Consider the following 17,672-nt stretch of genomic DNA (forward strand, 5'->3'; position numbering starts at 1 on the left):
CCCACACTTCAAGGCACTATTGCTTCTGCACTGAATTAAGAGTGACAAGTATCTTTCCCTCCCCCCCACTAATTCTTTATTTGTCCTGGCTTTGTTCCCTATTCTCTAGGTTTGTTTAGCTTGGATTACTGTAGATGTCAACACAGAGCAGAGATACTATGCAAACAGAGCTACCAAAAACAGCTCAGTCAGAACCCACCACAAACACCAAAACAGAACCGGAGCAATGGTGTCACACACTCTCCCTTCAAAGTTATTGAAACCGTACGGGCTTAGAAATCTGAATGTTATTCCTGGCAGGAAAAAATTAAATGCTTCAGAGCACAATTTAAGGACATTCTACTTCAGTGTCCGAAAAACTATTTTGTTTAATTCTGTTTTAATCCCAGTTCTCCACAGAAACACAGCAGATGATTTCAGATTGCAGTTTGTCATTCTAGATACTGTACAAACAGTCTGCCATCTGCGATAGCAGGTCCTCGCTGAAGCCCGCTGCCTCCCATACCCCTGAGCTTTTGCAGGTTGCCAGCGATACAATGCGTTTCATTTTAAGTTCTGCATATGTAAAAGAACAAGGAAAAAGCACTACATTCATAAGTACAATGTGCTGCCTTTACAAAATTAATACAAAAATAACATGTAAAACAAGGCCTTTCCAAAGATAAAATTGAAAAAACCAACAAAAGAAACAAAGCCGCCTACAAGAATACATTCTTTATGTATGACTGGAACCCATGCTCTTTTTTCATAAATATTCAAGCTGCTCACAGTACTTTGCGTTCTGGGTCCGTTTTCTTTAGTGTTTTCAATCGAATGAAGTGCTGCTGCCAACGCTGTGCCCCCTTCAAATAAGATGTCACATGTTAGGGGAGCTGACGTATATTAATATTTGAAAGAAACATTACAAATAAAGAATAGCACAGGGGTTCACATATGCAGTGGGGCTATTTTTTTTGCGTGACATGGAACATTACTGTATTATTTACAGTTCGGGGGGTGGAAATGTCAGTTTCACAAAATCATATAAAAAAAGCTCAGCTTTTATTTATTTATTTTTTTTAAAACTTAACAGGATGGAGCTTAGACCAGTGTTATATTACTTTGCCAGTCAGTGTGCCTGGTAGGTCACAGTGAGGCTGTATATTTTGAATGGAGACCTTTGTGAGTCTGTTATTAAGCAGCTACAGAGAATGACACAAAAGACTGCATAATACAGGGTGTAGAGGTGTTTACACAGTATTACAGTCCATGAGTGCCCGCAGCACAGTGGGCTCTGTATCTTCAATCTGGAACAAAAAAAAAGTGAAATAATAAAAATATCAAAAAAGAGGATGTCCCAGAGGACACTTGGGTTCTTTCCTAGAACATCCTGTACAGTACTGACTGAACAAGAGCTGGTTAGGGTTATTGATCCATGACTGGGTTTTACTGCTTCACTGCCTGGCAGAAAGAAATGTACTTTCAAGGGGAAAGGGGGTTGAGTAGCGGAGGGATCCATGTCACTGGACACAAGCTTGTACTGTAGCTTAGCCTGAGTTGCACCAACCGATACAGTACATTTTTGTCTTCGGGTTTACAGATCTACAGGGTCTTCTACTGCAGGTTCACAAAAGATCAGATTCATTCAGGATGCTTATCTATAAAAGGTTCTCTCTGCTACAAGCTGAAAGGAAGGCCCTGCAATTCTCAAGTGGTTTTCATTAGCAGAGAAAAGTACCGTACTCAATTTTGTATTCCTTGGACAACTGACATTTCACACAGCTTTATTACTGTAAACCACAATAAATTAAAAGCAGTCAATCTATTTCAGACACATTCCACCATAAAATGAAACAAGCCTCCAGTAGTAAAATAAGCCTCTTGTACAGTAATATTTCTATAGTGAAGTGGCTTTTATCTGCTGTCAGTTACTCAGGTGTTAAATGTACTGTAGCCTACATTCTTCTTCATAACCCTTGAAATCCACTTGGTAAAACTAAGTGTTTTAAAATGTAGAAACCAACACAGCAAGTGGCTATTTCCAATTTTCTACATGGAAGACAACAGCTCGAAAGTATTCTTGTGTGTACACGATAAACAATTTAAATGAGCCGTCCCCCATGTACTGCAAACCTCTAGACAGAGCTTCTAGACAGATGCTATGGTTTCACTCAAAGCCACTGGGTCCGGTCCTGTTTATACAATGCACTATGACAACTCAAATTGCATTTTCATAATATTTGCATCTGGTTGACAACAGACATGTATTACTGAAATGCAATAAAACAAAAAGGTAAAGGTCTTTAAAATACAGATCAAATAATGGAGGCAATACATTATTTTTCTATTAAATATTTTGACTTGCTGCAAGGGACATTGTACAGGACTATCAGAGCGCACAGCACTGTAAAGGTATTTTAGAACAGCAGCAGATAGAGGATTGTGTATATTTCACTCCCCCAACAAAACCAAATAATTATGTAAATAAAAACATGGGAATTTCATCCTTGAGCATTCACTTTTGTTTATGGAGACAAAGTTGATTATATTAAGCCAAGAGATGTATTGTTTCTAAAACGAGCATCCATCATTGTAAACAGCTGTATTAAAATGTGACTCCATAACTTGCAGCATGTTATTTTCTCTTTCAACTTGACTCCGTTGTTTCTCTCATTCTATTTACAATATCAAAACGCTTCAAGCTAATTTCATGAGCTGCTTTACAACAATGAAAATAGGGTCACATAGGCCAATTTAAAAGAGCTATTTTTAAAATACACGATTACAGTAAGACTATTGATTGATTGTATTTTTAGAGCATTAAATCCTCCCCTCCCCCAGAGATGTAATGTTGTTCCATAAAAAATAAAAAAAACACAACTGCAAAACAGAACTTAGTATACAGTCCACGTCAACGCACATATGCAGTAACCTCTTAAACATGCTACTGTTCATCAGACTTAAACCTACAAAATGAGTGTTAAGAAAATAAGACACAATATACCAGTAATGATAACCTGTATTCGCTTGACCACAAACAGGAAATCCTTTGTTAGATTAAAAGGCTGGTGTTGACTTTTTAGCTTACAGGGTCTTGCAACCAGAACTCAGTTTCACTTGCACAATACAATATTAAGACTGCCATTAAAGGAAAAAGCATCATTATAAATGAATTACCTTTGTGGCACAGGTGTGAGTATGGGTCAAATTATGATATGTGATATAGTAATGAAGTCCAAGACTATAAAACAGTCAACACATTGCAGGAAATATTGAAATAAATAAAAAGGAGAATAACCTGAAATACAAGGTGTCAGTTTAATACATTATTGCAGATCCACCAGTTTTACATTCCGCAAGGCAGTTTTAATTACAAGGATACTGGCTCCCATGATATCTGCTAACCACTTTGTAAGGCAGATCAAAACATGCTTAGTAGAGCATGCAGCAGTTCCGAACAACATATCCAAGCTCAGTTTTGTCTATTTAAAAAGGGAAGGAGTGGAGGGGTTGGGGGAAATCAAAGCGTAAATATGTTGTCAATCTTCAAGTGCAGCAAGCATGTTTCAAGGGATGGAAGCTACCTTAAAAGAATGGAAAAAAAAACTCACGTTGTCAACAAGGTATGTTTTCTAACGATGACCAGAAGAATAAACAGTCATGAACCTTGCAATGATTTTGGTGTACAATTACACTTGATTGGGCAACACTGCAACTTTAAAAATACCCCATTTATCAATCTTAACTTTGCACCACAGATCAATATACTAGTGATGACTGTTTCTTCTCTGTGTGGAAAGTGACATCCCCATGAGGAAATGCTGGCCCATGCTTTAAGAGCCTGTAGGAAGACTCCATTCTGATGAAATATTTTAAAATCAACCGAGAAATGCATCACTGCACATGCATGAAATCAAGTCTCAGATTAATGTGCAGGCCATACGTCAGTCAAGATGGTTGGAATGTTTGCTTCACACAGTACACTTCCTACTGTATGTTGTCAAGAAAGAAAAAAAAGTAGCGTGTGGTTCAGACAGGCGTGTAAAAACCACACTACAGACGACTGTTAAAATGGTATTGAAACATTCCCATTGCATCCCCTGATAATCTAAAAGCACCTGCACAATGTACAGCAAACCTAGTAAGGCTTCCTATACAAAAAGGATCCTATTCATTGAGCTACTTAATATACTAGAACTTGATACAAAAGAAAATATTCATTGGTAAGAGTTCTCTTGGCCATGTTGGACGAATTAAAAGGGTAAATGCTTGTTTTTATTCTGTGGAATCTTAAAAGGTATACTTTATCTACATTTTCCTAACATTTTCTTATCTCCTGTTAAATTACAGTAGGAGTGTGCTCTCTTTTTATTTCTGCATAGAGCACTGCAATGCTAGCTAACTGTTCTAGCAAAAACTGCTTGGCAGAAAAGACTGGTGTTGGAAAAGCACTTCAAGGCTTCACCTGATAGGCAAAAATGCTTTACCACTATCTTGCCTTGAGAAGTCTTATGCAATGTTTGCTGGAATAGTTAGTAAGCATGGCAAATAATGATTCATTGGAACGCAAATGCATATTAAATCTGCAATAAATGAATTAGGTGACAGATATAGCTGACAAGTGTCAATTTAAATATTGAAACATCTGTATACAAAAATGACCAATTGGTATATTTTCAAAGCAATTTTAGAAATAGATTACACCAATCCATGGTACATGTAGCATTTATATTCACTAGGCCATAAATCAGTGCACAACAACTTGAATGCTGAATTCAGCCAATACTTTATCCCACAGCCATATAGGGATTCAGTATTTAAAACATCTGGTAAAATCTGAGGGTTTACAATGGTAAAGGTACAGTAGTAAACATCTCTCAGTGAAGTGCCAAAATGTATAATATAGACGCAGATACTTTTTAGGTGATACTTATCAAGCTCTACCTACAGTATCACACTTTCATCTGTAAAGTCATAGCAAGCATGCTGGGGACACAACTGTCATTGCCTCCAGTTCTGACCGTGTCCATACTGCTTTAAATGAAGCTTTAAGAATTGTAAATCGGGGGAGGCTTTGGCATCTAATACCAATTATAAAATGGCAAGAATAGAGAAGCAATCTCCGGGTGGGAGGTGGGTGACACTGTGTAAGCGCAATAACACACAACAGGGTATTCAAATATGGTCCAAAATCTACAGACCTACTGCCTACTGTAACAGCCCCTAGGGCTGCAGATATTCGACCATACTGTATTTGAACACCCACCAGGTGTCGATGTACTCGACTCCATGCAAAACTCATTTCTGATGTTGATGCAAGACAATGACACTTCACAATAATATTTACAGTTTCTTGACTTCCTAAGAAAAGCTAAATAAATGTCAAAATGCAGTTTTAATAACCCATGATTAGAAATGGATCTTCCCGTCTTAACGTCAACCAATACTGAGATATCCATATATTCTAGCAAACATCTGGATCAATGACTATGGCCATTTTTAAAAGCCTACTGCAATAATGTGGTCAGCAGATTTTTTTTTATAGAAATATATATAAATAAATCCCCCCCCCCCCCCCCCCAAAAAAAAAAACTGTTTTTGCTGCCAAATGTGTACTTCTTTGGGCAGATTTTAAATACGGCACACTACAGTACTTCAGTTTCTTCCTGGTAACAGTACAAGGCCTCACTAACCTAATTTAACCTGACACTGTCTCATTGTAACCCAGAACCTCTTTACCGTAGACAAACCTGTCCTTTTATTGAAAAAGGCTATTGATGCACTACTGTAGCAGACATTCCTTTAAGTATGTCCTAGGCTCAAAGTGAATGTACTAAATGCAGGAGACAAGCTGTATCTTAATCTAGATATCCTATTTTGAAGGAGAAACAAAGGAAATATTTTCTGAAATAAAACAAATCATGTAACCCAAGGGCTTTCATTATAAAAAAGAAAGAAAAAGGGAACTTTGGCAACCAAGGAAAGGCAACTTTGGCCTAACCTAAATATCAAAACAGTTCTGAAGGCAGACAGTTGCAACTGGCAGTAACCCATACGATTCAAATCTTTATATACATTAATACATCATATATAAGCAAAGACGAGACAACAAATCAACTAATTTGCTAATCCAGGGTTACTAAAGAGTTCACCATATGGATAACTTCAATTTGCAATTCATTTAATGTTATACTTAAGTCTGCTGTGTCCAGTTAGAGACGTCACCAGCTCAGCACTACAGTACCAAATCAACTGTTTGTGGAAACTCTTAAGAATGAAAAATGGCTCTTTTGAGGAAAATAAAATACAATAATAAAAAAATGCAAGTTATTTATGGGAAGAGGAGGTTGAAGAATGCATCGCTGGCCTCTTTTATAGTCTGTGCCTGACTGTCAGAATGCCGCTTGATCTGACCCCAGGGAATTTACAACATGAGCAAACTAAAGAGCTAATGGGCCATTTCGGGCCAACAGCTCCCACTCCGCTCACAATGGAGTGCAGAGAACACGTTTCTCCAGCAGACTGTAAAGTATTAAAATGATGGGGCTTTGTTTTTTTAAGAAAAGGCTAGGCAAGTCCACAAGTTGGCCTTCCCTTCCCCCCCCCCCACCCCCAGCCCCACCACACACTAAGCGGGACTGCTGAAAACAAACAATGGGGAAATTAATAGATTTCAAACAGAGTCGAAATAAAAAAGGTACAATTCCTATCCGTTTATTTATGTCTCACGGCAGCAGCGATTGATCTCTTGAGAAGAACCCTTTTCCAATAAAAGGCCTTGCATAAGCTCTGTGCTCCACTGATGGTACGAAACTACAGAGCAGCCCTCTACTGTATGTTGGTTCACATCTATTCAAGTCCATTTACAATTAAAACTTCACTACTGTATAGACATTTGATTCATTAAAGTAAGAAAGCTAAACACCACAGGAAAGGGCCATTCTGAGTGATCCCAAAATCAGATGACAGAAAAAGTAAGGGGCAGTGAAAAGGAGTACCGAACGGCGTTTTAAAATCATTATTATAGACCACTTGCCAAGTGAAGTGAATGCAATATTTGAAGGTACTGGATGCTTATACATCAGTAGATGCTTATTTATTGCAGTAGAGATGAAAAACGTTCCTCCTCTTCTGTGAATAATTAGCTGGAGGAGATCCAGAAATATCAATTCTATCCCACCTTTGTGATATAAAACACTTCCCCCAACACGGTAACTACAGCATCCCAGTAATTGTAAAAACACAATAATAAATCACTCTGACCTTTTAGTTTATATTTATAAGGTGTATGACTATGCAATGGAAAATACAATTAAATTAAAAGTTCTGCAGCAGCTCGATTCATTATGAAGTGCGTATTGATTTAGCTTTTTTTTTGTACAGCTGCAAATGCAGGGTAATCTATCAAGCACCTTTGCACTACTAGGTTTAAACCACACTTCAAAGTCACGTGGTTTACATTCAGGTGGTGGAATTCAGTCATTACTTTAGCATGTGCAGAAAAGTACCTAGGCTAAAAATAGTATAAAGCTGAATAAACCAAGTATTATTTCTTCTTTAAATGCAGAAGATACATCTGACCAATAACTCTTTTAAATGACATTATATATATATATATATATATATATATATATATATATATATATATATATATATATATATATATATATATATATATATATATATATAAAAATAATAATTTTCTATCTATCTATCTGTAAAAACTAGTTAAAATGTGTATTTCATTCTATATACTCAGAAATGTATTTAAAACCAGTACTGCATATAAGAGCAATAATACATTTCAAAACTTATCCACCTTTCACGAAATGGTTCAGTCTAAAACCAACTGCCACAGTCCCTAAATGATGCGTGTAGGTGGTCAGACTACTAAAAACAACAATGCAGCCAGAGAAACTGTGTTTTTGAAGGTTTTGTAGTGATTTGGGTAATATTTTCTCTTTCGGAGAAACTAGCATCAAGTTCATCAATTTAAAAGGAAGAGTGGCGTTAATTGGATGACCCATTTTACATAAGTTACCAGGTATGTGTGTGGTGTTTTTTTGGGGTTTTTTAACACTGGAATTAGGTGTGGTGCTATATGCACATGATGACATCTGTACACAGGATAAGATGTACTGGAATTGTGGCTTCACTGCGATTGGTTGATTTCTGCCATGCAATTTAGAATATTAGGTGCTAACTAAAGACATCTTTAAAATAATGTATTTCTTTTACTGTAACCACCAGCTTAACTCTTGCTCTGTTGCAAGCTAGTCCCAGGGAGCTCATGTGATGTAATTCTCTCACTCCATTCAGCCATTACAGATTTGAAGGGTTCTCCCAGCAATCTTCCCCAATTGAAAAAGAATAGCTTACATTCCTATTATGCAACCCTGCATGCCAACAGAAACAGTATTTAACATCTGTTGTTATACCAATACCAGCATACATCGTTATTTATAATGGAGATGATTTAATGGAAACACAATGGGTTCCGTGCTTTGTATAACAAACTTAACTTACAAAAAAAACCAAAAACTGAAAGATGAATTCATTTAAAACAAGTTTACAAAAAACATGCTTTTGTGTTTCAACCAAAATCAGAGACTATTTTGGGGTTGTCAAGCTCTATGGAGCCAAATAAAAGCAGTCTGTTAAAAACAATCCATTGTCAAACAAATCTCCAAGCGTTGCCAAGTACAAGTACAGTATAGGATGCAGTTAGAGCAGAAGCTGCCAACCATTTTTCTTTTAGGCAGAAAACTATTACTAGTACTATAGAGTATATAATACATCAATAATAATAATATTAAAACCCATCCATACTTAACTAAGAGATCCCAAACATCTGCATGGAATAAAACTTTCATAAAAGCACTGTAAACTTGTATGAATCACAGCCAGTCATTAAAATCAAAGCATTTTGTTTTTATTCCATTTTCAAATGCATATTTGCATACCAATATTTTTTTTAATGATATTCTGTGGAATAAAGTTGCAGTCTATGATGTGGTAAACATGACTGTCAGCAAGATGTTGAAATAGAATCTCCCCTGCTGAAAACAGAGAGAACCCTATTCAGATAACTGGGTAGCTATTTAAATCACAAGGCAGGGATACCATGCAATTACACACATAAATACATGGAAGTGGCCTTACAAACATGTTACTGGATGCACTTACATGGCACAGCCCACTTGTGTGATTTCAAACTAATCCATTGTTTCTTACCGAGTTATTAAAATGTATACCCATGTAATACTAAGTGTCAACATCTACTGTACAGGAAGAACTGCAAGCCAACTCTGTTTAAATCCTACTAGGCAAATGCACAGAAATTGGTTAACAGAAACAACTGTACCAATTTAAAACGTACTGTAGCATACCACAGTTAAAGTACAGCCATTGGATTTGTACAGTACATGGCCTCACGATGAAATCTTCAAGCTCAGCCAGCAATACACGCAGCCGACCGGAGGAATTGTATCCTCCCATCCCCCACTCCTGCTGCTTGCAATGACAGAACTGTAGAAATTTTTAGAAACAAATGAAAAAAAAAAACATCCAAATGCCCTGAAATGTCCGCAACTTCAGTAGAACAGATATCACTTACTGTAAATTTACTGTACAAACCAGTGCATGGGTTCCAAAAATTGAGAGCAGACAGTAACCGCCCCACCCACCTCCTCCTAAAAGGACATCTCATCATACAATAAATACCAATAAACAACAATAACAAAATTGTGTTTTCTATAAGTATATAGTGAAAGCTTTTTTCAAATGAGTTTTATATCACATTAAACCTTCAGAAATACAGTGTGCATCACAGAAAACATCAATGTGCTGAATGGTCCTAATTTCACTGCCACAGGACAGATTGTTTTAAAATACAGATGCTCCGTATTGTTCAATGATAAAGAAAATTAATATAATAATTTTGGATTAAATGACGAATATACCAACACATGACCCACCAAGGAACAAGTGAACAAATACAAAGGAATAGAAACACTGAATAAAATTAACTGATAGAGAGAAAAGCTTATCAAAAAAGTCATTGTTTGGAAAAATACATGTTAATGCTCAGGATGTAAATAAAATATAAATAAACAGACGCGCTTGAAATTGTATTTATTTTTCCATGTCAGCTTTACAGTGAAAGTTCTCCTCTTAGACACTAAATTGACCCAACATGTCAATGTGGTGGCTCATTCTACTGCTAACACCACCCCTCAATTCAACAATGTGTCCACCTCTCACACCAGTTAATGCATGCAACCAGAAGTATTTATAGCCTGGACAATGTCTAAATCTCTAACACCAACACAGCCATAGACATAAACAGGCAAGAAAATATTTTTAATGCATCATTGCATCACTTATTTATCTTGCCATCAATGCCATCAGTTGTGAGAGCCATTACTGCCGACCAATTTTGTTTGGAGAAAAAAACATGTGCTCAGCAGTGTCTGCTTTATTCAGAATTACTGAAGAGTAATTAACGAGGCGCATGGCTCTCCCATACTGACTGACTACCATAGCCTTCTGCTTTTCTCTTCTCCCGTTAACCAAGCGTATCAATAAACACCACAGAGGGGTAGGGGGAGGAGTTTGCTCAGTGCTTTGGCTTGGGGATATAAAGCATTTCACCTCGCGGTAACTGGCCTCAATCCAAGACTGAAATTTATCTTTAAAAATCAGATGGTTGTTGATGGGCTGTTAACCTAGTTTCTACTACATAGACTGCAAATCACGAAACTGCTGACTTGCACCATCTTCGAGAAATTTAAATGGGCACTGAAAACGAAAACTACCTTTTCTCCTATTTGAGTACTAGACAGAATGATCAGCTTTCTTACATTGAATTTAGGTCACCATTAGTAATTTAAAACAGTCTTCCTTTTAGATGCATGCTTAGAACCTGTCAAGGAATAAAAAAAAAAGATCTGTTATCTTTACTTTAGCTTTTCTTTTAAATTAAGACCATTAAAAACAACAATGCAGCCAGAGAAACTGTTTTTGTAGTGATTTTGGTAATATTTTCTTTCGGAGAAACTAGCATCAAGTTCATCAATTAAAGGAAGAGTGACGTTAACACGGTGACCCATTTTACAAAAGTTACCAGGTATGTGGGTGGTGTTTTTTTTTTTTTTTTGAATTAGGAGTGGTGCTATCTGTACACAGGATAAGATGTACTGGAATTGTGGCTTCACTGTGACTGGTTGATTTCTGCCATGCGATTTACAATATTAGATGCTAACTGAAGACATGTTTCAAATAATGAATTTCTTTCACTGTAAACACCAAGCAGCTCTAATCAACTTCATTAAATGCAATGACGTTTGTATACTGTGACAGAACCACATTTCATTCTTAAGCTAACAGTGGCTTTAAGTTTCTTGCTAAGTTTCTTGCTTACTGGGAACAGTGAGCAAGGCAACTGGCACAAAAGCCTACATTACCTTACAAAATGTATTAGAAGTTTAAAATCTATACAGCCACCTGTTTAAAAAGTGTCTGCCACTGACATCAAGGTACTTTATTCTAGGGAGAGCTGTTGCAAGTGTTCACTTAGATATTGATCTTTGATTGACACTTTAAAGCTATGCTTGACACTTGAAACATTTTTTTTGATAAAGTTTATACAGGTTCCAAAAGATTCAAATGCACCATAGTACCACATGGAGTATTAAAACCAGTAATACAGTATATGCAGGTATGTTTGCCAGAATTGAAAAACAGATACAGTACAGCCTGGACATATTGGGCTATATCTGACCTAGGAGGATGTATGTTTATTCAGCACAGTAATAATAAATATAATTGAGTACAATATGCCTTTAGAAACCTTGCAAGCCTGCTGTATCATTTCAGGGTCTATATGCAATTGGAGAGAAGCTGGTGACACCTAAATAGAAACAGAACACTACTATCTGCGATACAGTATTTAGCTTGTATAAGGCCATTGCACCAGTCATAACATGCAACATGGGCAGCAAACTAAAAATGCAACTGAACTCAGTGAAATTGTAAACAACCTGTTTCAATGTGCTCACAAAGCACAGTACAGGAGACGCAGTGTGCTGCTCATGTGTTAATCATTAGAAGACGGCCATAAATTGAATCTTACTCAGTTGGATTACATTTGATAGTTTTTTTTTTGTTTTTTTTGTTTTAAGTGCAAGTAAATAAAATCCACTAAGTAGTTTGGTTTCATCACATGCTCAGTTTGATAGTATCTTTTTAAAAGGTTGCGCTAAAAACGTCAAACTGTAAAACTCAGCATGCAGGCAGAAATATTGAAGTGTGAAATTCTGGAAGACTGACACAGTGGAAAAGCTTCCTCCATGAGACTATTTATTAGCAGGATTACAAGCTTCACTCTCTGGTAAAGTGATAGCCTATTCAATTAGGGGTCTCAGATGGCTTGCTGAACTGAACACTATGGTTAGGAAACTGGTAATCGTGGTCGTTACAACTAGAACAAAAGCAGCGTGTCACCATTGCTTGCATTGCATTCGTAAGCATTTAAAAAGGCCTGTAATAACCTTAATTAGTTAATAAGTAATTGCTGTTTCCCCCCCCAAAAAAAAAAAAAAAAAAAAAAAACACTTGAAATTACAAATGCATACTGAATCTATAACATGACCTTGCAGATGACATTTAAAAATCAGTCATGTCTGATTATAGACATTAAATGAGAATGAATGTTGAGACTCAATATGAAATAGGAAATGTATAAAAAGATACGCTCTGAAGATGTACGTCAAGAGACAACAATACAACTGGGAGGAGAGTCAAATGTTAAAAAAAAATGCAGCTCTCGTCATTCGCTCTGCTAAATGTGGAGCCCAACTGAATGACATTCTAAACAGCTGCAGAGTGCTAGACATGCTAATTACAATATTATTCCCACCAATACATTTGCATGGGATACATTTCTCACAGGCAGACAAGCACCATCTGCCACCGAGGCATGATCCTCTTCTCTGTGGTATTATCCCATCACGATTAAGGTGACTTATGCTGCTTTAGCCTGGTCTCATAGCATTGGCCAATTTATAACCATTAGACTTTGGCTTAGCTTCAGCAATCCAAGTGAATTGTGGAACAGACAAGTGCTATTTGAATACCTTTCTATGAATGGAATGGATGACTTGTGGTTAAAGGTTCAGGGTCCTGCATTGAAGTTCAACTGTACGGTACACAAATATATTTCTTAGTGCGTTTACATTGTTATTCTTTTAGCAAACCAACCAGCAGCAATGGAAACAATGAGAATTCATATTTAACAGCAGGACTAGTGATCATCTCAGAGCTATTTTAATTAATTATCCAACGAATCCTACTGACATTATATAAGTAAATGATCCATCCAAGGGGGAGTTTTTTTTTTTTCCTATTCTGAATCAATGGATATTTGTATGGAAAACAGACAGTACTAATGTGAAGGAAGATTACCATAACCTACAGCCCCTGTAGAAGTGCAAGTACTGTATGACATGGCTAAAGAATAGAGTTATCCATTCTTAGCAAGCAAGCAAGCAGGAAAAAGCAGTCCACTAGATAAATGTATAAATGCAAGAAAATCATACAGAACATATTTTAAAACTAGTTAAACATGAATGTTTCTAACATATCACAGTGACAGATGATGGAAACCACCAATATATAAATAATGAAATGCCCTCTGTATAACATCCATTAATAAATGAATAATGTACTGAGCAGTACTATGGTAATTGTCATACATTACCAGATGTTGTCAAGCATGTATTAAATCACCATATAAAATTAGGCTTCTTGCACTATCTTTATTGTACATATTTGTATTCTAATTTACTTTTCCTTTGTCATCAAATCTACAGAAATATGCCTAACAGAAACCTCTAAGAAAGAAACAGCAGTGACTGATGGAAACTAAATTACAACAGTCAAAAGCCTGAGAAGTTACAGTACCTTGTCATTTATGACCCGTCTTTCCTGGAGTCCAGCTTGAGGCAGAAAAAAGATCCAAGACTGGCACAAAGGAATCTGGGAAGAAAGGGAAAAAAAAGAAAAAAAACACAGAATTAAAATCAGTTTGGGGAAGGAACCTTATTCCCTTCATGTTTTTCCAATTATCACTCAAATAAGCAAAAGGTGAATGAGAATATAAACAGTTTATTATATAATCATGTGTGTGTGTCATATATATATATATATATATATATATATATATATATATATATATATATATATATATATATATAGAGACACACATACATATATGAGGTAATATGTGAAGTATACAGGTGTATGAAGTACACAGCGTCATTACACAGGAGCAATAAGAATTAGTGCCAATTGTGATGCTGTGATTATTATGCTGGATAATGTGCCAGTCCAGTTGAAATGGGCCTGAATGCAAAAAAATGTTGTTATAGATCTACAGTACAATAGACTGAAAATTCAAGGCCACCATGCCTTGCACACAGGAGAGTTTGAAACATGAACCTGCACAAGAGTGATTTGAAGAGTGGATACCATTTATTAGATTAACTGCGTCCAAGTACCAGCTTCCAAGTCTCAAAAGTATCTTTCAGGTTTAGGTAGAAATGAAGATTTTTTTTTTATTTTTGGTTATTGTTTGTGGGACCTGTGTGCCTAAACACAGGCATGATCTGAGTGACAGATATCGGAGATAAAGATTTCTATTTGTACAAAGAACCAGACCAAGTCTATCAATAACATACCTCAATTACAATTCCTAATCTGTCCCAGAAATACGTCTGTCCTTTGTCCTCTTCTAAATCCAAAGAGATTAAGTGTGCCATTCTGACTTACTTTATGTATTCATTCTAGTTTACAAGCATCTAAAATGATCTCCCTGTTCCATTTAATAGTGGAAAGAACGGAATGTTAATTTTGTAAGTGAGATGTTCTAGGACACTACATTCTTTACAAATGTACTACAGTAAGAATGCTCTTTCAAGCCTGAGACCAGGTGAACTGAAAAGCCCTGTAAAAGCAGGGAAGTGAAACTTCCATTGTACAGCAGAAACACTTAATGTAAACTGCACAAAGTTTGAGTGAAGTACTGTAGAAAGCAGCTTCTAAGTTTAGCCCTAGACTTTTTTTTAAAAAAAGTACAAGATAACAAAAAGCAACAGTGATAAAGATAACTGGAGGTTGTGCAGTAATCAGTTTTTTATATGGTATTTTCTAAAAAGCTGTAACAATTAAAATGTAATCCTAGGGTAGAAGACCCTAGAATGTTTTTAATTTTCAATACACCAAGACGTTTTAGTTTAATATAGACCTATAGTATAAATATATACTGTACATCACACACACAATATATGTTTCTCTTAAACAGTATTTTCAGATCAATTAGGAAGTAAAACTATAGAATTCCTGAGAAAATTACATTGCACAATGTTTTATAAAAGGTAAAACATATTTTAATGTGTACTGTACTGGAGATGTGCAAGTTGAAGAGGGGGACAGTTCTCTGAGAAAGTAAAGTTACTTCAGATCAATGAACTATGGCTGACTTCAAACATTTGATTCTCATGTGGCACAATATTTATTTATACTGTAGACAGGTTTAATTGAGGTCAAATGAAGAAAAATATGGATCAGACGTTATTAATGCACTATTCAAGAATCAACTAACTTCTAGAGTGGCAAGAATGAGGGGGGAGGAATAAAATATTTGGGGGAACATAAACTGGAATGTAAACGACTGCCGGCTCCTTAAAAACGAATCTGCTCCTAAATAGTGAAAATATAGAATTAGACAAATGTAAATTAAAATGAAGGGAGCACCGTATTTTGTACAAACGAAAAGGATTGTACGACAAAAGCAGCTTTCATCTCACTCCGAGTTCATTCTAAATGTTCAAGGACTCATGATAAAACAGTCCTTTCAAGGGTTAATTTATTACCTCATGATAAAAAAATGCACAAGGCAATTATTCTGTCCAAGTGAACAAGGAGTAGCCTGCTGCACAAGATTTAACAATGAGCAGACTACTTTTTGCAATCTTGTAGGTTGGGCTCTGGTACAGAAGACCTTCCCTTTACAAAAGCAAACAGAAATCCCTGTCATTTACATTAGAAAGGGCTTTTAGCCTTTTAAGAACTCCTTTTGTGCTTCTGTAACTGTGACGAATAACTGAGATCAGATGTGTGCCAGTCTTTTAAAAGGGAATTCTAATTTGGGCTTATAAAGGTTAATTATAAGTGTATAACACCTCCAGTAATAATATACAGGTATTTTGGAGAAGAGTAGATAAGGACTGGGGGGGGGGGGGGGGGCAAAGGGAACAAACCTACAGTGTTTGTTATAACCTTTTCATGTGCTAAAATAAAACCAGAACAAAAATAAAAGCAACCCTAGGGGTAAATGTCATCTTGGATTCAACAGTTTGCAATCCAGTACAATTGACCGGGGGGGGGGGGGGGGGGGAGTACAATATGTATTGTTAATGGTGTCTTAGATATGGTTGGAGTTTACAGTACAACAAAATAGTCTGAACTTAACCAAAACTTGAGGATTTAGCCCAATACAATCATTGAACATTCGCTGTCCTTAATGTCGGTTCCCAGGCTACAAGGCATTCACTTTATTGATTAAAATCTGAAACCAGAAGGGTGCCAAGTTCAAGCTGCATAACAAACATTATTCAAAAAGTGGACATCAAAATGACTTTCACTGCCTCTGTAGTCTTTGCCCCCTTTATAATAAGTATATCTACAAAGGAACAGTTGATGTTTAGTCAGAAGGTATATTCAGTATGCGAGTATTATAACTCTAGCCTAATCATTGATACAATCTCCTGCGTGGTTTCTTACTTTAAAAACCCTCCTGATGCACAATGTAATTAACCATGCACTCGGATTATAAATTCACTCTATTAACAGGATGGAAATGGCTTCATCACTACACATTCAAACAAACATGCAATCATTTCATTGCTCTGGGATTTTTTTCATTTATGGTCCAGTTGCTTCACAATTTCTTGTTTTATTTAAAGATGTACTGGCAGTCTTTAGACAGCAGGTGCAAGTGCCAATATAATGGATTTGTTTGTTTTGTTGAGCGAATATACAGTTTAGGTGTCTGAATTTAACCAAGTCATCTGATCATGATTAAACTTGACCCCAACCATCACAGGGAAAGATATGCCCCAAATTTAAAGAACTACATTTGAAGCATCCTGCGAAACCAAACAAGCTCAACCCATCCATATTCAGAAAATCCTTGAACATGAAAGCCCCTGACAACTTCTCAGAAATGAACAAACAGGTCAGCTTCTTTAAAATAAAACCAGTCTTACTGGTAGAGCTACAACATCATTAGCTTAATATGAACACTATTCTTGGCAAATAGTTAAATTCCTTTGTGAAAAAAATAAATAAAAAATAAAATTAACAAAGCTACCAGATAAAGTTCTGTCAGTCTCTAAAATAGGGCATCCATTTTGACTATAATGTTTACCTACACTTACTGTACCTGCAGTAAACCAAACTGCACCAGCACAATCTAGGGATCATCTCACTATGAAAAATGAACAGCCACAATGTTGCAATTACTAAAACAGCAGGATATTCCTCAAGTTAGTATGTAATGTTCAAGTCTTGGGAGTACAGCTCACTATATGAATAAATTATTCCAGCAGTCTATGACTGACCAAAATAGACAA

The 17,672-nt window shown here is 36.2% G+C and overlaps 1 protein-coding gene across 1 annotated transcript in view; it reads right to left on the reverse strand.

Moving 5' to 3' along the window:
- LOC117403997 (erbin-like) overlaps positions 1-17,672 on the reverse strand; it is an 89,968-nt gene that overhangs the window by 58,796 nt on the left and 13,500 nt on the right. The window contains exon 2 of the mRNA XM_034924138.2: positions 13,942-14,016. The gene's annotated coding sequence lies outside the window, so the exon portion shown is untranslated. The remainder of the gene's footprint in view (positions 1-13,941; positions 14,017-17,672) is intronic.

The sequence above is a fragment of the Acipenser ruthenus genome, chromosome 1 (genome assembly GCF_902713425.1).
Source record: "Acipenser ruthenus chromosome 1, fAciRut3.2 maternal haplotype, whole genome shotgun sequence".
NCBI lineage: Eukaryota > Metazoa > Chordata > Actinopteri > Acipenseriformes > Acipenseridae > Acipenser > Acipenser ruthenus.